The 27,387-nt window shown below is 39.4% G+C and overlaps 1 pseudogene; it reads right to left on the reverse strand.

Annotated features, from left to right (window-relative positions):
* Nucleotides 1-308: 308 nt before the first annotated feature.
* Nucleotides 309-27,387, reverse strand: LOC130928965 (gastrula zinc finger protein XlCGF28.1-like; annotated as a pseudogene).

Consider the following 27,387-nt stretch of genomic DNA (forward strand, 5'->3'; position numbering starts at 1 on the left):
TCACCGTTGAGTAGGTTTTATTCATTTTCAAGCAACGTAAACACACGGTCTGAGCTGCTCCACCAGCTTTAATTTTGTTACTTCCGATCTCCAGTCATGTGAATTTGCATATTAAACTAAATATTTAGTTCCGACCGTTTCCTGACTTAACATTTAGAATATAGGATATAAATTGAAGATTTAAATTAAGTATTTAGTTCTGGATTTAAACATTGAGGTCCAAAACTTCATATTTAAAAATAAATATTGAAGTTGCTAAATAATGTTGTAAATGGCCAAAAAAAAAAAAAATTCTAAAAATTTCACACCATTTTAAACACCGTGCCCCTAAATGTGAGAAAATGTCGTAATTTTCAGCATGTGCTGCTTTACAAACGGCGCCCCATATATAACATGTCAGTAATATAATATATATAACCTACAAACATATACTGCATTATAAACATATCTAAATTAACAGGAACAACATTAAATATAATATAAATGAAATACACTGCTTACATAATGCATACAATGCTAATCATTCACAATAATGAGCATACACATTAAGCAGGAAAATAAATAACAATTTAGATAAGTGAATTGGCAACAAACAAAATTCAGCCTCCACCATGTGGCCAAAGGGGCTTAGTTAAAAAGAATTTATTATTCAAAATGTCATTTTTAGCTTAGAATCCTTAATTGATGTCTGAATTTTAGTTAAAAAAAAACTAAATGACTTAAATTTATTCACTCGCATATTTTAAACTTTTAAACGAATTACGTCACAATGAAAAATTTGGCGTCTGTAAAAAAGTCACGGATATCTACCTCATAACTATTGCTTAATTGTATTTTTTTTGTTACTGTCGCATTTTCCCTTATACGTTAGATAAATAATCGATCCAAACAAAAAAAATGTGAAAAATAATGTTTAAAAGGGTAACTATATGGAAAAGAAAATCTCAACCAATCCTTGTTGTCTGCGATTTCTGCATCGCGACCCTTGTTATATCACCATGTTTCACCCATAAAATAAAAAAAATCCGGCTGTGGCCATTCACAGCTGTGTCTTGACACTCCGTGATACACACTACATGGAGTTTTGGGATCGAAACAAGGTAAGTACACGATAATATATCGTTAAAATCATGGAGTCTTTAATTCTGCTCTCGTGTGCTCTCGCCTCTAATTAGGGTTTTGCTGTTTAAGATTTTTTTTATTTTTTAAATGCCTTCTTGTTCAAAATTTTTGTTCCCCCAGAAAATTGAGATTTTAAGCTCTCCAATGTTTTATCACACATGCATTTCAGGCAATTTTGAAAGTTGGCCAACTTCAAGTCACATGAGTGTTTTCCGCCACATTATTTATATATATATATGGCCCTCCATAATTATTGGTACCCCTGGTTAAGATGAGTTTTTTAGCTTCTAATAAATTCTAATACATTTTTTAAATTGAAATAATATGGGACCTTAATGGAAAAAAAGAGAAAAATCCAACCTTCAATACAAGTGCATTTATTCAGTGGGGAAAAAATCCCACATAAAGAAATAATTATTTGACATCAAATAATGTGTGTCACAATTATTAGCACCCCTGGTGTTAATACTTTGTACAACCCCCTTTTGCCAACAAAACCGCACCTAATCTTCTCCTATAATGTTTCACAAGATGGGAAAAGACAAAGAGGGATCTTCAGCCATTCCTCTTTGCAGAATCTCTCTAAATCATCCAGAGACCTGGGTCCTCTCCTCTGTACTCTCCTCCTCTTCAGCTCACCCAGCAACAGATTTTGATTCAAAATGTCCTGGTATTTCAAAGCATTCATGATGTCATGCACCCTAACAAGGTTCCCAGGGCCTTTGGAAGCGAAACAACCCCACAGCATCACTGACCCACCCCCATACTTCACAGTGGGTATGAGGTGCTTTTCAGCATGTGCTTTCATGGCACGCCAGACCCACTTAGAGTGTTTGTTGCCAAAAAGCTCAATCCTGGTCTCATCTGACCAAAGCGCACGGGGCCGTGCTAAGAGGGCTAATTTTGCAGACCCAGCCTCTGGCATGGTTTTGTGTGGTGCGCGTTTTACACCTGAAAGCTATTCGAACTATGGACAAATGAAATCAGGTTTTGCTAAGAAATTGCAGCTGAAAGCAGATGCGATGCCCACCATACACGCGCAGCCACCTATATGTCCCGAGATATCAAGAAAGAGGACGATGACTGGCTCTGATGAGACCACCCCACCAATCCAGGCTAACCAAAGGAGCGGAGCAGCCAAGCTCGAAATGGCCAGAGTGAGTACTCTTTTATAATAAAAAAACATCACGCATTGGATATAGGACTGGACACATGTATAAATTATCACTTGTGAAATATATAGAACAAATCCTCTAATCCCATTCATATTCGTGTCTGTTGGCAGAGCGAAAACCTATGATACCACAATAAATAATTATTCTATACATTACTTTATTTTGCGGTCACGGTGTATCAGCTTCACAAAAAGAAATGCAAAACAAACCATTCGGTGTTTCCCACACGATCTGTTGCCGGTGTTTCATCAGTGTGATTGCTCCCCTCAATGATCGTTTCATTAGGCCGCATTGGCTTTCGTTTGGGCTCAAATTGATAACCCAAAACACCAAAGAAAGGTTCATAACTCTCCTCGTCACCATTAGAAGAACGTTCATTACGTCGGATTCGTTGCTGCAACTAGAAATAAAATTGTCCACCATCATCGCCGCCATTTAGTACTACGCACTGAGCCGGTTGTTTCCTTGTTGTGACGTCAAACACACAAAATGCTTGATTTCCGGGATCCCGGGCGCCGGTCGTTTTAGCTTGACAATCGATCCAAATTTCTATCATTTTCTTGGTGTTGAGATGTTTGTAATTACACGAAGTGGCATGATATGACTCCAAAAGGCATGCGGGTAAATGATGGAATATTAGCATTTCCCCAGGTGTTATAATACCCATTAAATCAGGTGAGCCAGTACTATAGTGTGGATCCCCATAATACAAGGTTTGGACAAAGCACATGTTCGACACACACGTCTCTTAATCTGATACTTCCAAGCGAATCCTTGACCTCAAACTCAGCAGGAAAAAGGTTTTTCGGCAGTGTGGGTTCTTCTATGTACTGTTAAACTTTGCTTTAAAGTAAATCTTTGACCACAAACTGAGCAGAAAATGTTTTTTCTCCAGTGTGCGTCCTCGTGTGTATTTTCAAGTGTTGCGTTCCAGTGAATCCTTGACCACAATCTTAGCAAGAAAAAGGTTTTTCACCCGTGTGGATTCTTGTGTGTTTTTTCAAGGTGCCTTTAACAGAGAATTTTTTACCACAAATTGAGCAGGAAAAAGGTTTTTCACCAGTGTGGGTTCTTGTGTGTACTCTTAAGTGGTGAAATTGAGTGAATATTTGACCACAAACTGAGCAGGAAACTGTTTTTTCTCCAGTGTGGGTCCTCACGTGTATTTTCAAGTTTTGTGTTCCAGTGAATTTTTGATCACAAACTGAGCAGGAAAAAGGTTTTTCACCAGTGTGGGTTCTTGTGTGTTTTATCAAGTTGCCTTTATCAGAGAATTTTTTACCACAAACTGAGCAGGGAAAAGGTTTTTCACCAGTGTGGGTTCTTGTGTGTACTTCTAAGCTTTGCTTTTGAGTGAATCCTTGACCACAAACTGAGCAGGAAAATGTTTTTTCACCAGTGTGGGTCATCGTGTGTATTTTCAAGTTTTGCGTTCCAATGAATCCTTTACCACAAACTGAGCAAACGAAAGGTTTTTCACCAGTGTGGGTTCTTGTGTGTTTTTTCAAGTTGCATTTTAGAGAGAATTTTTGGCCACAAACTGAGCAGGAAAAAGGTTTTTCACCAGTGTGGGTTCTTGTGTGTCTTTTCAAGTCTTGCTTTTGACTGAATCCTCGACCACAAACCGAGCAGATAAAAGGTTTTTCACCAGTGTGGATCCTCAAATGCTTAAGACAAGTTTGCTTAGACGTAAAAGTTTTCCCACACTGAGAGCATTTGCAGAGTTTGTCATCTTGGTGAGATTTCTTAGGACCATCATCATTGTAAGGCGAGTGTGACGTGGGGCCATTTCTATCTGATGGTGCGATGAAAATGCGTGCTTCCGTTGAGCTGCTGCTTGAAGGCTCTGTCCCTCTGCTGGCCTCACTCGGACCATCCTCGCTATTCAAGGGTTCTCTAGTCCACATGGTGAGATCATCCTCCTCTTGAACGTGTGGCAGCTCAACCCCCTCCTTTTTGATTGGAAGTTGTATTTCTCTCTTTTGCTGTTGAGGGTGCTCTGGCTCTTCCTGTTTCAGATGCGGGTGGTCCACTTCCTCTTTAACGCCAGGAGACTCCTGCCACTCAAGACCAAGATATTTGCTGAAACCTGCAAGACACAAATAGACAAATGATATATTTCATGAACCGTCTATCCAGCTAGTAGGCCGTGAGGTTAGACTGGCTGAGAAAGTGAGAGAGAGAGTGTATGTGCATGTGTGTATGTATGTACGCGTGCGTACGAGATGCATTCTGGGCAGTCATTCCCATGACAACGATGCACCGATTGACTTTTAATCATCGTGCATTGACACGCCCTCAACCTTCAGGCACAAGCAGTGGCAATTTACTGTATTTGCGGCAAGAGCGTTGCTCACACCCGTTCCATGACATCAAAATGGCAAAAAGTGGCCAATGGTGAAACATAAAATGCCACCATGAGAAGGGCCACCACAATTTTAATAAAGAATGCCTCTCCCCACCCCACCCCGAAATCGGATGAACTTAAAAAATCTGAAAAAGTCGAACGTGACTTCGAGCACAAAACTGACCTCGTGCATGACAGAACAGCAAAATAGTTGCCTGGATCATGGGTAAGCACAAGAAAGCATTTCATGATGCAGAAATGATCCAAGACATTTTGACGCCTTGTTAGAAGGCATGTTTTTACAGTAAAGTAAACCCCACATAGATACTCAAAAAAATCATTGGGAGCCGCAACGGCATTTGCATCATTCTTTGACAAATTTATGTAAAATAACTGGCAACTGCCCAGTTTTTGCTTTTAACCAAGATTCGAGACTGTTTTACGTCCATATCTATAAAGAATTAAGTGATTTAAGTATTTATTCATAAGAATTTTGAACGGAAAAAGCCATTGTGGCAGCCCCCTTATCATAACAAAGCTAATAGCCTAGCATCATTCTTCAACAGATTTAATTCAAACTGCCCGTTTTTTTTTTTTTTTTTTTTTTTTTGCTGTTAACCAAGTATAAAGACTGTTTTACGCGCATATACAGTGGGGCAAATAAGTATTTAGTCAACCACTAATTGTGCAAGTTCTCCCACTTGAAAATATTAGAGAGGCCTGTAATTATCAACATGGGTAAACCTCAACCATGAGAGACAGAATGTGGAAAAAAACAACAGAAAATCACATTGTTTGATTTTTAAAGAATTTATTTGCAAATCATGGTGGAAAATATTAGTATTTGGTCAATACCAAAAGTTCATCTCAGTACTTTGTTATGTACCCTTTGTTGGCAATAACGGAGGCCAAACATTTTCTGTAACTCTTCACAAGCTTTTCACACACTGTTGCTGGTATTTTGGCCCATTCCTCCATGCAGATCTCCTCAAGAGCAGTGATGTTTTGGGGCTTTTGTTGGGCAATACGGACTTTCAACTCCCTCCACAGATTTTCTATGGGGTTGAGATCTGGAGACTGGCTAGGCCACTCCAGGACCTTGTTGCCCTGGCTGTGTGTTTGGGATCATTGTCATGCTGAAAGACCCAGCCACGTTTCATCTTCAATGCCCTTGCTGATGGAAGGAGATTTTCACTCAAAATCTCTCGATACATGGTCCTATTAATTCCTTTACAGATCAGTCGTCCTGGTCCCTTTGCAGAAAAACAGCCCCAAAGCATGATGTTTCCACCCCCATGCTTCACAGTGGGTATGGTGTTCTTCGGATGCAGTTCAGTATTCTTTCTCCTCCAAACACGAGAACCTGTGTTTCTACCAAAAAATTCTATTTTGGTTTCATCTGATCATAAGACATTCTCCCAGTCCTCTTCTGGATCATCCAAATGCCCTCTAGCGAACCGCAGACGGGCCTGGACGTGTACTTTCTTCAGCTGGGGGACACGTCTGGCAGTGCAGGATTTGAGTCCCTGGCGGCGCATTGTGTTACTGATAGTAGCCCTTTTTACTGTGGTCCCAGCTCTCTGTAGGTCATTCACTAGGTCCCCCCGTGTGGTTCTGGGATTTTTGCTCACCGTTCTTGTTATCATTTTGACGCCACGGGATGAGATCTTGCATGGAGCCCCAGATCAAGGGAGATTATCAGTGGTCTTGTATGTCTTCCATTTTCTAATTATTACTCACACAGTTGATTTCTTTACACCAAGCGTTTTACCTATTGCAGATTCAGTCTTACCAGCCTGGTGCAGGTCTACAATTTTGTCTCTGATGTCCTTCGACAGCTCTTTGGTCTTGACCATGGTGGAGTTTGGAGTGTGACTGACTGAGGTTATGGACAGGTATCTTTTATACAGATAATGAGTTAAAACAGGTGCCATTAATACAGGTAACGAGTGGAGCCTCGTTAGAAGAAGTTAGGCCTCTTTGACAGCCAAAAATCTTGCTTGTTTGTAGGTGACCAAATACGTATTTTCCACTCTAATTTGGAAATAAATTCTTTAAAAATCAAACAATGTGATTTTCTGTGTTTTATTTCCACATTCTGTCTCTCATGGTTGAGGTTTACCCATGTTGACAATTACAGGCCTCTCTAATCTTTTCAAGTAGGAGAACTTGCACAATTGGTGGTTGACTAAATACTTATTTGCTCCACTGTATATAAAGAATTCAGTGATTTAAGCATTTATTCACGAGATTTTTCTTGTTTGTTTACACATGGAGGCGGCTAATTTTGTAACTCAATAGCCTCATTGTTCGCAATATTTACGCGAAATAAATGCCACCTGCACTGTTTATTTAGCTTTTAACCAAGAATCGAGACTGTTTTACGTCCATATCTATAAAGAATTCAGGGATTTAAGCATTTATTCACAAGAATTTCAATGTAAAAACCTCTTTGTTTTGCTACAGCGGCCATGTTGGATTTTGTATCTTTAGATTTTATTTTAGACATTGCTTCATCCATATAACTAACAATGAATTTTTACGTGTTTTATTTATGTAATATTTCAATCTGATAACTTTCAGTGAAACACCATGGTTCTACACCAACCCCTATGACGACGGGAACAAGCAGATCTTCGTCTACTTTAACCCCGTGCACCTTTGGAAGAACATCTACAGCAGCTTCCACAATAACAGGTGTATAGTGCTGCCCAGGTGTCCTGGGGCTGAAGTAAGAGGCCAGCCTTATTCACTTCATTAAAAAGATGAATCAAAACACCTATCTTTCTCAAACAAACATGTTTTTAGGAGCTTGAGAGGATGAGGACGGCCCGATTCTCGAGCCTGAAGGCGCTGGCCAGCTGGGAGAACTACATGTCTGTCGAAGCAGACTACAAGTTGACCCAGAAGGTGCTGGCGCCCTCTTTGATCGAGAAGCAGAGCATCGGGCTCATCATGGCGGTCGTCCACCCCAACACGGTTGCCGGGCTGAGGCTCCTCGCCATGACCACGGGCAAGGAGGAACACAGGGACACGGCTGACGTTCTCAAGATGTTCCAGAGGATGATCTCTGTGATGAACGTGCGCGGGCAGGACGTGCGTTGGAATGATAACTACCGATGTGTGCTGCGGCCAAGAGCAGAAGGTGATGACGGTGGGGTATAAGAGTGTGACAATATCTCGATACAGCCATATATCGCGATATTTTGCAACCCGATTGGTTATTGATATGCTCCCGCCAAGTAGCGATACTTTTAGTTGACATATTGGCCATACAATGGAGTATGAATGCTGTAAACCAGGGGTCCCCAAACTGCGGCCCGCGGGCCGGATACGGCCCGCAGCCACATTTGGTCCGGCCCCCTGAACAAAAAAAAAAAAAAACAAAAAAAAAAAAAAATTGTTAAAAAAAAAAAAAAAAAAAAAAATTTTTTTTTTTTTTTCCAATAGAGTTATTTATGTCCTGGCTTTTTTCTGTGAAGAACTGAGCAATGGTTATTTGGTTATTATCTATTTAATTAATACAGTATTATTATGATACTGATATTATATTATATTATATTATATTATATTATATTCAGGGGTGCACATAAGTGGTCCGCACATGCGTACTGGACGTAGACAAACGCGCTGGCCCTCAACGGCTTCCATACGCTTTTGCGTACCGATGGCTGACCACTCTATTTGCGGCGGACACGAGAAAATAACTTCGCAAAATGTCGATGAGGCAGGCCACACTGAGTAATTACTTCCGTGTTCCCCCACCCCCGTCAAAAGACAGACAGACGACAGAGACGTCACCGGAGCTACCGAAAAAAAGGACTTTTGCTGAAAAGTGGCTACAGCAGGTACCATGGCTAGAAGCGAATGATGCTCGCACGGAAATGCGGTACAAAATGTGCCGTGAGAATCCCAATGTCGTCGATTAGAGCAACGCATTTTATGTTGGGTCAAAGAATTTCAGCCATCCAAACTTTGAAAAGCACGAAAAAAACAGAGCATGTGGCAATTAAGCAAACTGTCGATGTCAAACAGGACCCCACTCGCCCTATGGACATGTGGCGGAATAGGGCGGAATAAAGGTAATGAACAGCGACATGCACTGACAAACGTGTTTTTGCTCACATTTTACAAAGCTAAACATGCACGTTCAATGAGGTCTTATGAGGAGGACATCCCACTTTTAAAAAGGCTTGGAGTTAATGTGGGAGCCGCATAATGCCCTTTATTTTGAATTGGTGCTTTTGTTTATTTCTTTACATTTCACTTCAAAGTAATGGCAATTTTGTTGTGCCAGTTGATGTTAATCAAGCATTAACTGTTAATATAATTAATCAAAGTTAATTGGCTCTAAGTAAAGCTTGTCATAAATTTATCGCATCAGGTGGGTCGGCTCTCAAGCTCAATGAGGACCAAGTCACATCTCCAGGTCCTCCTCTGAGAACCTGGGCAAAAAAATTATGTGCACCCCCGATTATATTATATTATATTATATTATATTATATTATATTAAGGGCTGTCAAAGTTATCGCGTTAACGGGCGGTAATTAATTTTTTTCATTAATCACGTTAAAATATTTGACGCAATTAACGCATATGCCCCGCTCAAACAGATTAAAATGACAGCAGTGTCATGTCCACTTGTTACTTGTGTTTTTTGTCTCCCTCTGCTGGCGCTTGGGTGCGACTGATTTTATGCACCATGAGCATTGTGTAATTCTTGACATCAACAATGGTGAGCTACTAGTTAATTTTTTTGATTGAAAATTTTACCAATTTTATTAAAACGAAAACATTAAGAGGGGTTTTAACATAAAATTTCTATAATTTGTACTAAAATCTATCTTTTAAGAACAAGTCTTTCTATCCAGGGATTGCTTTGACAGAATATTAATGTTAATGCCATCTTGTTGATTTATTGTTATAATAAACAAATACAGTACTTATGTACAGTATGTTGAATGTATATATCCGTCTTGTGTCTTATCTTTCCATTCCAACAATAATTTACAGAAAAATAAGGCATATTTTAGAGATGTTTGAATTGCGATTAATTACGATTAATTTTTAAGCTGTGATTAACTCGCTTAAAAATTTTAATCGTTTGACAGCCCTAATTATATTATATTATATTATATTATATTATACTATATTATATTATATCATTTTTATTTTATTTACTTTGGTTCCGTGAAGAATCCAGAAAGGGTTATTTGATTGTGGCTTTCTGAAAAACAATACATTTTTACATTTAGGCACTCCTGCAATCGTCACACTTTTTCTGTTACAAACTGACCCCGGCCCCTCATCAGAGAAGAGAAGGGTTATGTGGCCCTCACAGGAAAAAGTTTGGGGACCCCTGCTGTAAACTGCTCAATGTTTGTTGAGCAATTCCTTGGCGGCACACTAGGGGCGCACATGTGTGGCGGTGAAGGTAAAGTACGCACAAGTCGTCTAGAGAAGAAGAGACGAAGCTCCAAGTGGGTTGAAAAAAATAAAAAAGCTCCGTGAGAAAGGTGGAGGAAAAAGTGAGAAAATATTGCTACAAATCACACATGTGGACACACTTTAGATTTTACACCAACAAGAAAGGAAGTAAAGTGAACAAGGACTTTGCTGTATGCAAGAATAGTCAAAGAAAAATAAGGTTCACTGGCAGCTGGTGACGTAGTGGACCCCGGAGTTTGTGTGCTTTGATTTCATCACTTGAGGTAAGAAAGTTTTGCAATGTAATTTACTTTTTAATTTACATGTATTATTTTGATGATATTTGGTGTTGAATGATATAAAATGAACCAGGACCCTAAACTGGATGAAAAGGAATATCGAACATGAATTTACTGATTTATTTGATATCATTTGAGTACCACTTTCCATCTAGTTTACTACACAAACTGTTATTACTACCATTTTGATACAATAAGCTATAAAAATGGTTTGAATAGCTTCTAAGATATATAAGGTTATGTGCATGATAATTAATGTAGCCTACATATTAAAAATAGGTAACTATTGCATTTTTAATTTGAATACATTCATATTTTTAAAATTTACTCAATAACAAAACAACAACACAACAAAAACAAAAACAAAAACAAAAATCAGGATTTAAACTCAAAAGCTATTAAGTAGCTAATATTTTTTGTTTTATTCTGTTTTTAAGGTGAGGAAAATTGTGACTGAGTGACATCTCAAATGCTGAAGCAGATTGGGGAAGTGCTCAAACCAATGCTTTAGGCAGCAAAGGTCATATACGAAGAAAAGACCCACCAATTTTATCATTGCCCCACTCAAAGCTCAACTGCTGACAGACACCTAAAGCTCTGTTAATTATTTTTTTTTAAAGATTTATAATTTTAAAGAAATTAAGGGTGCCATTCATCATGATCTCTCCAAGAGATATCAGTGGTTGTGGTGTGTTTCCACTATATGTTCAGGTACACGATTTGCAGTAGGTGTATATTTTACAGCAATGTTGCACAAAAAGGTGTCACTGTTCAATAAATGACTTAAACAGTAATTTTTTCTCCATTTTGAAATATCTTTTTTTTTTTTTTTCCGGTTCAACAGTTGTATCGTAGAATATCATCTATCAAATTTCTGACCATTATATCGATAATCGCTGTATCGTGAGATAATCGTTATCGTGAGCCTTGTATCGCGAATTGTATTGTATCATGAGGTGCCCTGAGGTTCCCACTCCTAGTGGGGAATGAGGTATTGAGGACCAGGCAGGCTGTTTTGATGAGCAGTCAGAGGCCAACATCCAGTTCCTCCAGGAAATAGGTGAAATTTGCAAGTTACGTAAACACCGTAGTTGATTAAATTGAATCGACAGCAAGCTTGTTGAGTTTTGATTTTTTTTTTATTTTATAAAATGTTCCAGATTTGGGCCAAAAAGGAGAAGAAAAAGAAAAGAGGGACAAAGACCGGTAGGCTGCCGACGCCAACTGCCTCAGCTCTGCACATCACGTGTAATGCCCTGCCCGCCTCTAGGCATGTGCCGGTTACCTGTTTCACGGTTTACCGTGGTGGGAAAACGTTGCTGTTTCAAAACCACTAAAATTTTCCGTCAGACCGTAGTACGGTATTTGCTATTTTTCTTGTGTCAAAAATGCAGCCAGAAGCGGCTTGGCGCAGCAGCGCTAACCCCCTCCCGTTTGTTGCTGTGTGTGAAAGTGACACTATCGGCCTGACAGCCAGCTAACCCAAAAACAAATACTCCAAACATAAGGCGTACTGTTCTTCAATTTATTGAGCTCTCAAATCGTGGTAAGTGTAATATACAAAATGAATACATTTAAAATGTTGTACAATTAGATTTTTCCATGTGAGTAGCTTCAACAGATTAGCACCATGGAAAAATGTTCCTTTCAAATTAAATATACAAACTAACTAAAAGCTTACAAAGATGAATGTTAGCCTAGGCTTAGCTGGGAGAGCAACTTTGTCGAGTGTTACAGCCGCAGAGTGAGAAAACAAGCTTGATTCGCTTGAACGAAGGGGGAAAAGTGATAGCGTCAAAGATCGCTAATTGCGAAAGATGATCTTGCCCTAAGCACAAATCCACGTTCGCTGGATCAAGGGGAGGTCTCACTCCCAATGTTTTTTTATTTTTTTAGATGAAACCTTTCCACAACAATATTGACATTTTAACTAACTTATACATTTTTAACTAACTTATGAATTCTTTATGTTCTTTTTAACATAAAGGCAGGACATCATGTAGACTAGAGTTGACACAGTGGCTGAAAATGGCGAAACTCGCTTAAGGTTTTCCACCCAAAAAAAAAAAAAAAAAGTCATGCAGTATAAATTTTTAAAAATTTCATTCAGAAGTGTTTTTACTTTTTTGTAGAAATTATTTTGTTCTTGCTCTAATCTTGAGCAACTTGAGCTGTGGCTGTGACTATAGTCTATAAGTTATATTTATTTTAATTTTATTTAAAATATTTTTTATTGATCATTTATTTATTTTAACAATATATTCATGTTCCAATTTGCAACTATGGTCTGAAAAAAAGAAATCCTGTTCAATGGAAAAAAGTTATTTTTTTTAACCCATACATTTCAAAAATTTTTGGAGCCATGATTGCAATACCGTGATACCGTGAAACCGCTGTATTTTTGCTCACGGTTATCGTACCGCCAAAATATCATACCGGCAAATGCCTACCCATGTCTGAATGGGGAAGGCCAACTCTGACCCAACGGCGCACTCATTTGCCAAGCGTCGCCAAATGTGCGGCACCAATTACTGGACCAGCATAAAGAACTTCATGGTCAGCAATAGGTTGACCCAGCGCCTGCACTTGCTTAAGCTCGTGGACGTGCAGGCTGACCTGGACTGTGCCAAGGCAGAGGAGAAAAAGGATGACGAGGTGATCTTGATGTTCCTGGCGACCTCAGACCCGACCTTGCAGGGGTACAGGTGCCAGGAGGAGCACAGGCTGGTCAACACCATTTGGCCGCACATCAGCACGTCTCACCCTCTTCAACTGTATTGGTGCGAACTTCTCCAATGAGGTGACTTCCATAGCGAGGACGTACAAAGCCTAAGAGTGGCAGACCGGCGAGGAACAGAGACTTGTACAAGTCGAGGAAGCTGACTAGGCATAGTCCGATATTCATTTGCATGCAATAGTCTATGTTCGATACTTTCTCACCTGCATTACTCAAAGCATTAACTGTCAAACTGCTGCTCATTCACTTTGATTATTTGCACTGCCTGAACATATGACCATATCATACGCATTTTATATTTGTTTATTTAGATTTTAATACATGTAAGTCACTTTTCATTTTCATTTATAATGCACAGTAAAGGGACATGCTCCACAATTTCATTGTACACAATAAAGGGCGATTGTATTCTATTCTATTCTATTCGATAATGAGTTTTGATTGTATATACAATTTATTAAAAAGCTATTTATATATTACTCATAGTTGATTCTGGATGTTTTCCTCAAGTATTAAGTTTCTGATGTGAAAATTGAGTGATTTATTATCTGTTGAAAACTTGCAGTAAAAAAAAAAAAAAAAAAAAATTAAGATGCTATTTTGGGCAAAAAATTATATATTTAATATTGCTATTGATCCTGGAAATAAAGGTGATTATCTCTGCATTTGGTGATTTTTGTGCATCTCGTGTAAAATCTGAGAAGTTTACAGCCATTTCAGGTTTTGTTATACTACCATATAAAAAAATAAGTTGGATTTTATAAGGGAACGACTTCGAATTTTTGATGCCGCTGCTCATGGAGACTCGTATATGGCTAAAGTAGGTGCCTGTTTTGGTTTTAGGTCGATAGCAGCTTTGGTTTTGAAAATATTTGAATTTGAAGTTTTTGAAAATAGGCCCCCTACGGATCAGCAACGTATCCCGTGTCCTGTCAAGTATTATGAAGTTTTTGACTTTAAAATTTTACATTTATCTTTCAATAGAATTATTGGCTTGACATTATCGGTTATTGGCTGGTGATCGTGCATCACTATTAGATTTAATGAGAAAAATTTCAATAAAAAAAGGTAACAATCAAATGTTTCTCTGGTGTGCAATGACTTTACGGCAAAACAAAGTTGATCTCAGTAATAATTAAGTTGATTTATTGATTTACATTCAGTAAAATATACAATAGAAATACTCTGCAATCATGAGTAAATAATACTTTTTTTTTTTTAAAGTAATAAGTATTAAGTAATAATCTCTTTCAAAAGGTTTATGTCAGGGGTCAGCAACCCAAAAAAGAGCCATATTGGACTAAAAAAAAATGTCTGGAGGTGCAAAAAATTAAAAGTCTTAGCCTTATAATGAAGGCAGCAAATGTTGTATGTATCGATATTAGCCTACTATCAAAATGACTAAGTTGGCACATAATGCGCTTTCATGATTACTGTATTTTCCTCACTATAAAGCGCACCTAAAAGCCTTCAATTTTCTCAAAAGCTGAATGTGTGTTGTATAATCTAATGCGCTACAATCGAATAGTATATGGATGAATATTCAGTGTTTCCCACTAATGGACGAGACTGTGGCGGCCCGCCACAGTCTCGTTTGGGCCCGCCACAGTCTCGTTTGCGCCCCCCCCCCCCCCCCCCCCCCCCCGAAAAAAAAAAAGATACTAATCAGATGCGTCAGTCAGCCGATTACACAGCTGTAGCCCACTCCACTCTACTACCCGCGCGAGCGAGAGCAGCATTTTAGAGTAGTATTTTATTTATTTATTTATTTATTTAAGAGACGCAAGGGGAACGAGTAGGAAGAATGGGAGAACGAGCGAGATAGCGAGAGATAGCGGTCGCATGTCGTAGCAGCCCGCTGTTATTTTGTTATTGTTTTTCTTTATTATTGTTACCACAATCGAGTGGGTAAGCAAATACAGACTTCTCTCCTTCTTCCCCATATCCGGGGCATTACAATAGTTTGGATCGGACTTTTCGGCGAAAGTGAGCGGTGGACGGCCGTCTTGGACGGTAAGCAAACTTTGATTGAACTTGCGCGGAGAGGCGGGGCCCAAAATAAAGCCTTGTTCTATTTTCAGAGCTTTGGTCACAGTAAAGTATTTATTAGTTCAAGCAGAGTAAAATGATACATATTCACGGTACAAGAACGTCGTTTCCGTGTCCATCGATTGGTAAGAAAAGGCTGTTTGTACGAGTGACGTGTGGGCGCTCCCGTCGGGGGGACATTTCGCGTGGAGTGGCTATTTTTCGGCACAACACCGACGCGCCAACTTCAGACAATTATGGCTGACGAAAGTTGGATAAATGCGCCCCCCCCCTCACAATTTCGCGAGCTCTGGGACACTCGAAAAATGACTCTCTTACCTCTCCTTGCTAAGTTAATGGTACCTCGATGTGCGTTTGTGTGGAAATTTAGTTCACGAACAACGGGGAAGAAACTATTCACCTTCTCACCGAATCAAGAAAAACTCTTTACACGGCCATTAGAATTCCCCCTGTCCTGTAAATGGGTCAGTTGACAGAAGGACTGTTATTGTTGTGGTAATGTAGTACTTATGAGGGTCAAATAAAAAGAAAAAAGGAGGGCTACGACGGCGGTCTGAAACCCGCGGCTCTTGGGCCGCATGCGGCTCTTTAGTGCTGCTTCGGAGCTTTTTTTTTTTTTTTTTTTAATGGAAAAAGATGGGGGAGGGAAATATATTTTTTGTTTTAATAGGATTTCTAGGAGGACAAACATGATACAAACATTCTTTCAATTCATTAATATTGTAATGAAGTTAAACTTGTGGTGTCATCGTACAACAGAGTAGTCACGTGGTGCGCTATAGGATCCACTGCAGGGAAAATAAACATTTAATCATGAAGGCTAATTATGTATTTCTAGCCAACTTAGTCATTTTTATAGTAGGCTAATATAGCTAGTATTGATAATTATAAGGCTTGTACAAGGCTTTTAATTTTTTGCTGCTCCAGACATACTGTATCAGGTTTTTTTTTTTTTTGGGGGGGGGGGGGGGGGGGGGGGGTCAAATATGGCTCTTTTCAACAGTTTGCCAACCCTGAGTCACTACGAGATGTAATTCGTACTATTGCTACGAGAAAAAAAGTCGCATTATTACATAGGGTAACGTAGCTGTACTCAGCAACGCATTTTACATACATGTACCGTAGCTGAGAGCTATAACATTAGCCTAGCTAATGAAATATTTCAAATATATCGTTGTTATGGTTCTTCTTGTGGGGAAAAAATAATGAAAAAAAAAAAAATCGCCGTGGCATGACATGGTGTGGCTGTCCGACTCCGATGCAGCCCACCACCACAGTTTCAAAAAATCCTATGGTCAGAGACCCTCCCACCACAGTCTCCTAAAATCCTGTGGGAAACACTGATATTGGTTAATCATGCCTTGACATTCCATATAGCTCAGCTCCATATTGTGGATGCACAACACAACGCCAACGACGACTACTACTGCGCCTTATAATTTGCTGCATATTTTTAGTGCACCATATATTATTTTATATATATATATATATACATATATATATATATACATATACATATATATACACATATATACACATATACATATATACACATATACATATATATACATATACATACATACATATATATATACATACATATATACATATATACATATACATATGTGTATATATATACATATACATATGTATATATATATACATGTACATATATATATATACACACACACACACACACACACACACACACACACACACTAGTCCAGGGGTGGGCATTACGTCGATCGCGATCGACCAGTTGATCGCAACGCTAGTGTGGGTAGCTCGCATGTACATAGTTGTAGTTGTAGTTAATTATGTTATGTGAGCAAAACATGATTTACCGTCCATTTTTTATTTATATATTTTTAAATGTAAATGTAATGTAAATGTACACAGTTATTTGTGTTTGTGTTTTGTGAGCAACATAACCTCATATGTTGCTCACAAAGCATAATTACTGTAACTGTACATTTAAATTTTTTTCTTTTTTTTAGTTCACCCTCCTCTCTTAAGGTAGATCGCGGGAGGTTGTCTCATTTAAAAGTAGATCTTGGAGCAAAAAACTTTGAGCACCCCTGCACTAGTCCTTCTCAAAAAATTAGCATATTGTGATAAAGTTCATTATTTTATGTAATGTACTGATAAACATTAGACTTTCATATATTTTAGATTCATTACACTCAAGCCTTTTATTCTTTTGGTATTGATGATTTTGGCAATAAAGACAAGAAAAAACAAAAATCCCTATCTCAAAAAATTAGCATACAGTGGGGTAAATAAGTATTTAGTCAACCACCAATTGTGCAAGTTCTCCTACTTGAAAAGATTAGAGAGGCCTGTAATTGTCAATATGGGTAAACCTCAACCATGAGACAGAATGTGAGAAAAAAAAAACAGAAAATCACATTGTTTGAATTTTAAAGAATTTACAGTGATACCTCAGCTCACGAACGCTTAAGCTCACGAACTTTTCGCCTCAAGAACATTAAATTCGCGAGCATATAGTCTCTGCTGACGAAATAGTTTTCGGCGGACGAACCAAACCACGCGGTCGAACAGCGCCACGAGAAGCTGACGCACGCTCACGGCGTCCCAGTTCGTCCCCTCCCTTTCGTTGAGTGCGGACGTGGTTTGTGTTTGATAGACATTTTGGACCATATTGAGTGTACTTTTGCTATTATGGGACCGAAAAAGACCCCACCACAGGCTAGTGTTAAGCCTATGAAGACATTAAAGAAAATAAGGTACATTTTTGTCTAGTTTTAAGGCTTATTTAGTAGAAAATTATGTTTTATGGGGACCTGGGAACGGATTATTCTGATTCTAATGGTTTCTTATGGGAAAAAAAATGTTCGGAAGACGAACTTTTCGCCTTACACACACTTTCTGGGAACAGATTATGTTCGTGAGCTGAGGTATCACTGTATTTGCAAATCATGGTGGAAAATAAGTATTTGGTCAATACCAAACGTTCATCTCAATACTTTGTTATGTACCCATTGTTGGCAATAACGGAGGCCAAACGTTTTCTGTAAATCTTCACAAGCTTTTCACACAATGTTGCTGGTATTTTGGCCCATTCCTCCATGCAGATCTCCTCTACAGCAGTGATTTTTTGGGGCTGTCGTTGGGCAACACGGACTTTCAACTCGCTCCTTAGCCCGTGGCGTCAAAATGATAAGAACGTTGAGCAAAAATCCCAGAATCACACGGGGGGACCTAGTGAATCACCTACAGAGAGCTGGGACCACAGTAACAGAGGCTACTATCAGTAACACAATGCGCCGCCAGGGACTCAAAATCCTGCACTGCCAGATGTGTCCCCCTACTGAAGAAAGTAAACGTCCAGGCCTGTCTGCGGTTCGCTAGAGAGCATTTGGATGATCCAGAAGAGGACTGGGAGAATGTGTTATGGTCAGGTGAAACCAAAATATAACTGATCTGTGTAAAAGAAAGATTGAATGGGGCCATGTATCGACAGATTTTGAGTGAAAATCTCCTTCCATCAGCAAGGGCAATGAAGATGAGACGTGGCTGGGTCTTTCAGCATGACAATGATCCCAAACACACAGCCAGGGCAACAAAGGAGTGGCTACGTAAGAAGCATTTCAAGGTCCTGGAGTGGCCTAGCCAGTCTCCAGATCGCAACCCCATCGAAAATCTGTGGAGTTGAAAGTCCGTGTTGCCCAACGACAGCCCCAAAACATCACTGCTCTTGAGGAGCTCTGCATGGAGGAATGGGCCAAAATACCAGCAACAGTGTGTGAAAAGCTTGTGAAGAGTTACAGAAAACGTTTGGCCTCCGTTATTGCCAACAAAGGGTACATAACAAAGGATTGAGATGAACTTTTGGTATTGACCAAATACTTATTTTCCACCATGATTTACAAATAAATTCTTTAAAAATCAAACATTGTGATTTTCTGTTTTTTTTTTCTCCACATTCTGTCTCTCACGGTTGAGGTTTACTTATGTTGACAATTACAGGCCTCTCTTATATTTTCAAGTAAGAGAACTTGCACAATTAGTGGTTGACTAAATACTTATTTGCCCCACTGTATGTTGTTGTTTTCTGCAATGTTTGCTTAAATTGTACTATGAGTTTGTTATCTTGCACTGAGTCATTATAATGCCACACCATTAGGGTGCAGTGTTACTTTACTGTGGGAATAGGATGGTGGCTTTGCATTTATGTTCACTTGACAAATGTCTGTGCACAAGGGGGGAGCCAAAAGTCAAACCAAAAGTGGAGTCATCGTTGGAGCTAACAAGGATATCCGTATAATAATCGCACACAAAAGAAGTGATGTCAAGGACGCTCTATCGCCATTATACCTTACGGCATTGTAACCAATGGAAGTGAATAGTAAAAGACGCGGCTTTCCCGCTCCTCTTTTTACAACTGAAAGAGCTTATAAATTTTATGCTCGAGTATGTCCGCAGAAGACATCCAACAGCGCCGGAAAATTATAAGCTTTCAGTTCAAAGGTAACCCGCGCGGACGATGACGTCACACAGGAGGCTGCTCCTTTTTGCGCAGGCGTACCTCGCTGGAGCATGGTGTAAAAGGTAAGGTATAAAAAATTGTCCGAATTTTAAAAATTATACGTTTTAGTTTAGACGTAGTCTGAAAAACATTTCTGTACTTATGAGAAAGTACCATATTTGATTTCTGCCTCATTTGAAGAGGGGGAAAAAAAGCACAGCTTGGAGTGACCTTTAATGGGTACGAAGTTCTCCTCTTCCTTGATGTATGGTGACTCGAGCTCTTCTTCCTCTTTGATGCATGCAGACACCTGGTGCTCAAGATGATGGGCTTGGCTGACATATAGCTCTACAAGACCAAGACCACAAACACATGGGTCAAATCTTATTTCTCTATTTGCAAACAACGGCGGTGTCCAGCGCAGCTCAGGTGTACGATCATCCTAAAATCAACACAGCAACGGAGGCGGCGTCCAGTTCAGCTCTGGCGCGCGATCTTCCCAAAACATCAAAACTATTTCACTCTAGCCCAGGGGTGCCCAAGTCCGGTCCTCGAGAGCCCCTATCCAGCTTTTTTTCCATGTCTCCCTCCTTCAACACACCTGAATCAAATGATAAGCGCATCAGCAAGCTCTGCAGGAGCCTGATAATGATCCTGATTAGTTGAGTCAGGTGTGTTGGAAGAGGGACAAAAGGAAAACAAGCCGGATAGGGGCTCTCGAGGACCGGACTTGGGCACACCTGCTCTAGACAAAGTAAAGCAAAGAATCACCTGCATGATTTGCAAGTTGAACTTTGCTTAGCACGGAAGCAGATAGTGGTGTCAACAATAATCGATGCGGCGATGCATCCCGATGCGGGCATGGACGATTCGATTCGATGCGGGCAACAAGCCGAATCGATTCAGCGCATTTTAAAATATATAAGTACGTACAAAAATCTTCCCTGCGCAATTCCGGTGTTGCAACGGATTTGGTTTCCCCATTTGTTTTATTATTCTTATGTTTCATTTTTTTTACACACTGCATAACTCTGGTCAAGTTTCCCACCAACCTCGTCGAAGCCAAAATGTCTCCAGATGTCTGCTTTCAATGTCTTAGGTGCATCAGTAATCTTTCTCGCTCCCTCTTTCTTCGCTTCAGCCATTGTTATGTTATGTCCCATCTCTTAGAGGTCAGATCTTGTGCCCGAACCCAAACGGGTCGGGTCGGGCCCAAAATGTTAAGCATTCACGTTCGGGTCGGGTCGGGTCGGGCCGCTGCGCCGGACTAATAAATTATCTTTAAAAAAATGGGATAAAACCAAGAGCAAGATCTCTGTATTGTGCATTTGCTTGTGCACGCACATGAAGCAGTGGCGCCGCCCGCTTTTTCTTCTTCTTCGCCGCTGTGGCACTTGCAATTCGTTACGAAAGACATTTTTATTTATGCACACAAAGGCAACACAAATGTGATCCTTTTGAATCTTCTCCTCTGTGTGTCTGCAAAATCGCATGTTTTTTTTTTTATATCAAACTTTCCCAGCGTTATTTCGTTGTGTAAATGTTTTTATAATGATCATAAAAATATGTAGACTATTTAAACATTAAGAAAACTTGTGTTTTTTCTGCCAACTCGAAGAAATGAAAATAAATTGCTGCTGCGTTTTTGTTTTTTTTTCCGCGTCACTCCAAGCCGGGTTGGGCTTCAATACCAGCGGGCTGTGTCAGGTCGGGCTGGATTTTTTAGGCCCGATCTAACCTCTACTATCTCTCTGCTCTCTCAATTGAAAAAAACTGATATTTGCTCATGTTGAAACAGATTGTTATGGCTAAAATGCTGCTGCACTTCATTCTAATTCATTATTTTTGTTATGTGGTAGTTACTGATTGCATTTCTAAGTTGATTGCACATATATAGTGGGCTAGACCTACATTTTACTTTTGTTCTACATTGCAATTTAGTTGATGTTTTGTTTGCAACTGTACTGATCCATGGATTGATATTGGAAAGATGCTGCTGCACTACAATATTTTCTTTGTCGTTTTCTTTAATATTTACTTGAATATTTTTATTGATGGGTCGTTGTGACTAAAATACAGTGACTGTTATGACCGATTTTGCACAGGAGTTCAGATGTTGCACTGTATGAAAGGCTGCTATATTTTGTGTAAAAAAAAAAAAAAAAAGCCCTGGTCTCATTCAAAGCACCAATTAAATGCTGTGATCTGTTTTTTTTTTTTTTTTAAATATATATATATCTGAAAGTATTTTCATTTGACTTCAACCAGGAGTGACACAAGAGCCGATAAAAAGTTGTTTAATGTCTGACCGCTTGTGTTGCCTCATGATTCACGAAAAATATGCTTAGCTTTAGAATTTTAATGCATCCCAGGCTTTAAGGCATCGCGATGCATTGCCGAATCGAACTGAATCGAGTAGTGACCCTCTGAATTGAATCGAATCGAATCGCGGCCCTCCGAATCGTAATCGAATCGAATCGCGGCCCTCCGAATCGTAATCGAATCCAATCGTGAGGGCAGTGCCGATGCACACCTCTAGAAGCAGACTGTGTATGGAGTTAGAATCATGCCAAAAATAAAAGAGAAAAAACGTGGTTTCCCCATGAAAAGCGTCATTCAAAAAAGAAAAAGGTGTGGTTTGCAAATAGAAACAATACTTCAAAAGAAATGTGTAGTTTGCAAGTGGAATGTGTGATTCTAAAAAGAAAGAGTGGTTCGCAAATTAAAAACGATTATTCATAAAAGAATGAGTTTTGATTTTCTTACAGATTGATTTTTAATTGCTTGCAGATCGAACTGCTTTCTCTTGCTGATCAATAAAGGTGTGTGAAATTTCCGATTTTAGATTATTCGCAATTCAGCCGTGGAAGATTCGAGAACGATTCACAAACATCCACATTACGATTGTTTTTATCATGCCAAGTAAAGCGAAACAAAAACACAGCACGCTCTCCTGGACCTTATGGGGAACGGACCAAGAGTACACATCCACAACTCACGCTTCCTAGACACAAAAAAGCAACAAGCATGGCTGACCTAACCAACCAACTTCTCAGTAAGATCAGACATGCTCCCAAAAATTTAAAGGCAGACGTGTGGAAATTTTTTGGGATTCGACTAGAAAATCTTGGAGAAAATGGGGGATTTTGAAGAATGTTGAAAGCAATAGAGCCGAGGTACGTCATCACATCCCGACACTATTTCACTGACACGGCAATCCCGGCTCTCTACTAACAGACAAAGATAGGAATCGTAAAGGTGTGCGTTACTACGTTGGTTGAATAACCCAGCCGGTATTCCATCCTTGAGCGATTCGGCCGTGGCAGATTCGAGAAGGATTCACAAACATCCAAATTCCGATTATAGAAATATGTCAAGTAAAGCGGAACTAATACACAGCGCAGTCTTCGGGACGCAATTGGAAACTGACCGCATTGCGTCCCGAAGGTAAACATAATGCTTGTCATAGACCCGGGTAATGCCAATGCTCAACTCACGGCTTTAGCTCAACTCATGCCGCTGGATGAAAAAACACAAGAATACCTGACTGCTGCTGACAGCCGCTACAAACTACGTCAACGTCGTTTTACTGGAGATAATAGATATCATATGTATATAGAACTAGATGCAAAATGACAGACTAGACAGCGTCAGCAACATTGAAGTATGGACAGTTAGATGCGTTAGTAAACAGCCGCCATCTTAAAGCAGGACACTTCCCTAGTAAACTGTTGAGAACCTTCCAAGCGAACCTAATTAACTTTTTATCTAAAATACTCCGAAATTGGCAAAATCTTGACTTGAATCTATCTTCAAAACAGTTTTAAAACTTTAACATGTCGAAAGCAGACAGAAGGGAAATTATGGAATAACGGGAGCAATTTTAACAACTTTAACAGTTGATTCTCAAAATTAAATGAATTGAATGTAGTTTAAAGCTGCTGATACAGAATGGGGACTTGAGTATTTTATTTACTGTTTTAAAATGTTAACTTGATACTGAAATGTCGTTTATTTAAACCTGAGAGGCTTTTTATACAATTTTTGTAACTAATGCACGAAACATTAAAAGCATCTAATAGCTTGGGGGATTTGTGGGATTTTCCACTGAGATTGTTGGTGTGTTTTGCTTTTTTAAGACAGTTTACAATATTATTTGCAGGTTTTACTGACTGACTATGCCATTTCTGTTTGTTATTTATAATGTTTTGTGTTTGTCACTGAATAAACAGGTCAGTTTCTTGTTACCAACCGTTGTGTGTTCTTCAAACTCACCTAATTCAGCTGGCTAGTTGTCATCAAGAGTACTAAAACCTTTTTCAACATGAGTCTGACAACTAAGGAGGCTAAATAACTTTAAACTTTAACACATGCTCAGATAGGTCTGTATCGGTATCGGCCGGTATCGCTATCGGATCGGAAGTGCAAAACAATATCGGTATTGGATCGGAAGTGCAAAAACCTGGATCGGGACATCCCTAAATGTGATTCATTGACCTGTTTTGCACATGCGCCAATCATTTTAAATAAAACAAGAAATGGAATCATGTCCAAATATTTTATTGCGATCAATGCCTGCAATAAATAAAGAATGACATACTATTTGTGTTTATATCATATGTACATAACCTTGTAGCATTTCCTTGTAACAAAACAATCCGTGTCAGCCCTTCTGCATTCGGCAAATGTAATATAACTCGTAATTTCACCTCATTTTGGTCACTAATGGCTGTAGTATCAATCTATTCCTCACATCAACACAGGCTGACCGGTTGTTAATAATTTTGTCCACGAATGATCAACGAAGTGATACGAACTACCATCCAATCTCATCTATGTGTCATCTAGGTCGTGCTGAATCAATTTTTGGAGATTCCATGGGTTGCTCTGGCTTGATTTCGTAGTTTAATCGTCGTCAATACACTGCTAACGTCAACCGGACCGGAAGTGCGAGGCAGACATTTTCCAAGATGGCGGCGCCCGTATTTCGCTCAGGAAACTTGTCTATAATGTTCTCATGCAAGCATAACAAAATCATACAAAATATATTGTATAACGGTTGTGTTTTAAACATGAATACAATTCTCTCACAAATAGTTCATCGATTAATCGACTCCTAAAATAATCGATAGCTGCAGCCCTAGAACTAATGCAATAACGGGAGCAATTTTAACAACTTTAACGGTTGTTTCACAACATTAAATGACTTCCAAATATAGCAAAGATTACTTTTCTTTTTTTTTTTGGTGGGGGGGTGATGAAAAAAAAAAACATGAAAACGTAACACCAGTTACTTTGCCAAGTGACTAATTAATTACTTTTTTAAAGTAAGATTAACAACACTGGTCATATGCCCTTTAAGATCTGCATAGTGAACCTCTAAACGTTTCAACGATATACAGTGCCTTGCAAAAGTATTTGGTCCCCTTGAACCTTGCAACCTTTCGCCACATTTCAGGCTTCAAACATAAAGATATAAAATTTTAATTTTTTGTCAAGAATCAACAACAAGTGGGACACAATCGTGAAGTGGAACAAAATTTATTGGATAATTTAAACTTTTTTAACAAATAAACTGAAAAGTGGGGCGTGCAATATTATTCGGCCCCCTTGCGTTAATACTTTGTAGCGCCACCTTTTGCTCCAATTACAGCTGCAAGTCGCTTGGGTTATGTTTCTATCAGTTTTGCACATCGAGAGACTGACATTCTTGCCCATTCTTCCTTGCAAAACAGTTCGAGCTCAGTGAGGTTGGATGGAGAGTGTTTGTGAACAGCAGTCTTCAGCTCTTTCCACAGATTCTCGATTGGATTCAGGTCTGGACTTTGACTTGGCCATTCTAACCCCTGGATACGTTTATTTTTGAACCATTCCATTGTAGATTTGGCTTTATGTTTTGGATCATTGTCCTGTTGAAAGATAAATCTCCGTCCCAGTCTCAGGTCTTGTGCAGATACCAACAGGTTTTCTTCCAGAATGTTCCTGTATTTGGCTGCATCCATCTTCCCGTCAATTTTAACCATCTTCCCTGTCCCTGCTGAAGAAAAGCAGGCCCAAACCATGATGCTGCCACCACCATGTTTGACAGTGGGGATGGGGATTGCTTTTACGCCAAACATATCGTTTTGCATTGTGGCCAAAAAGTTCAATTTTGGTTTCATCTGACCAGAGCACCTTCTTCCACATGTTTGGTGTGTCTCCCAGGTGGCTTGTGGCAAACTTTAAACGAGACTTTTTATGGATATCTTTGAGAAATGGCTTTCTTCTTGCCACTCTTCCATAAAGGCCAGATTTGTGCAGTGTACGACTGATTGCTGTCCTATGGACAGACTCTGCCACCTCAGCTGTAGATCTCTGCAGTTCATCCAGAGTGATCATGGGCCTCTTGGCTGCATCTCTGATCAGTTTTCTCCTTGTTTGAGAAGAAAGTTTGGAAGGACGGCCGGGTCTTGGTAGATTTGCAGTGGTCTGATGCTCCTTCCATTTCAATATGATGGCTTGCACAGTGCTCCTTGAGATGTTTAAAGCTTGGGAAATCTTTTTCTATCCAAATCCGGCTTTAAACTTCTCCACAACAGTATCTCGGACCTGCCTGGTGTGTTCCTTGGTTTTCATAATGCTCTCTGCACTTTAAACAGAACCCTGAGACTATCACAGAGCAGGTGCATTTATATGGAGACTTGATTACACACAGGTGGATTCTATTTATCATCATCGGTCATTTAGGACAACATTGGATCATTCAGAGATCCTCAATGAACTTCTGGAGTGAGTTTGCTGCACTGAAAGTAAAGGGGCCGAATAATATTGCACGCCCCACTTTTCAGCTTTTTATTTGTTAAAAAAGTTTAAATTATCCAGTAAATGTTGTTCCACTTCACGATTCTGTCCCACTTGTTGTTGATTCTTGACAAAAAAATTCAATTTCATATCTTTATGTTTGAAGCCTGAAATGTGGCGAAAGGTTGCAACATTCAAGGGAGCCGAATACTTGTGCAAGGCACTGTATCAATTCTTGGCAGGAGCATATCGATAACCTTTTGGGATATAAGTTATTACAATTTATCACCATTTCTATATCTTGTCACACCCCCTACTTCACATGCATGAAAATCATGATTCTAGCTTAAGCATTTTAGCAAACGTTGACCATTGTTTTTCGTAGATGTACAATTTGTTAGTCTGCTTTGCAGATATTTCCTAAATGTAGCCATTGGTTCGTGTTAATATTTTGTTCATTTTTCCAATTTAGCAATATTGTTTTTAGCTATCGTTAAAGTCACCAGAATCAGACGGGCTTGATTAGATGATGTATTCACAGCATTAAGATCGCCAAGCAGACAAAGGTTTGGAGACAATGGAATCCTGCAGTTCGAAAGGAATGAGCGTTTGTAATGTATGGTAGTTGCGAGACAATGGAGTCAAAAGTCAACTCACCAGACATTTTGGGACTTGATGTTTGTTTGCTCGGCGACGTGTTGATCCCAGGCGCGGAGTTTGTTCTATTTGTTCACCGCTAACTAGGCTAGGCTAACCTAAGCAGGCCTCGAAGTTTCGTAGTGCACCCAAACGACTCGAGGCAGAAGCGAGATTGAACGGATTCTTGGCGTGTCCGAAAATGTCTGCCACCTTTCAGTCAATTACATAGTGACATTACGTCGTGGGGCTAATGGGAGATGAAGGACTGTTTTCAAAACATGACATTCCCAAAGATATCGGACGGCGACTCCTCCCCCGGCCAC

The sequence above is a fragment of the Corythoichthys intestinalis genome, chromosome 13, assembly GCF_030265065.1.
Source record: "Corythoichthys intestinalis isolate RoL2023-P3 chromosome 13, ASM3026506v1, whole genome shotgun sequence".
NCBI lineage: Eukaryota > Metazoa > Chordata > Actinopteri > Syngnathiformes > Syngnathidae > Corythoichthys > Corythoichthys intestinalis.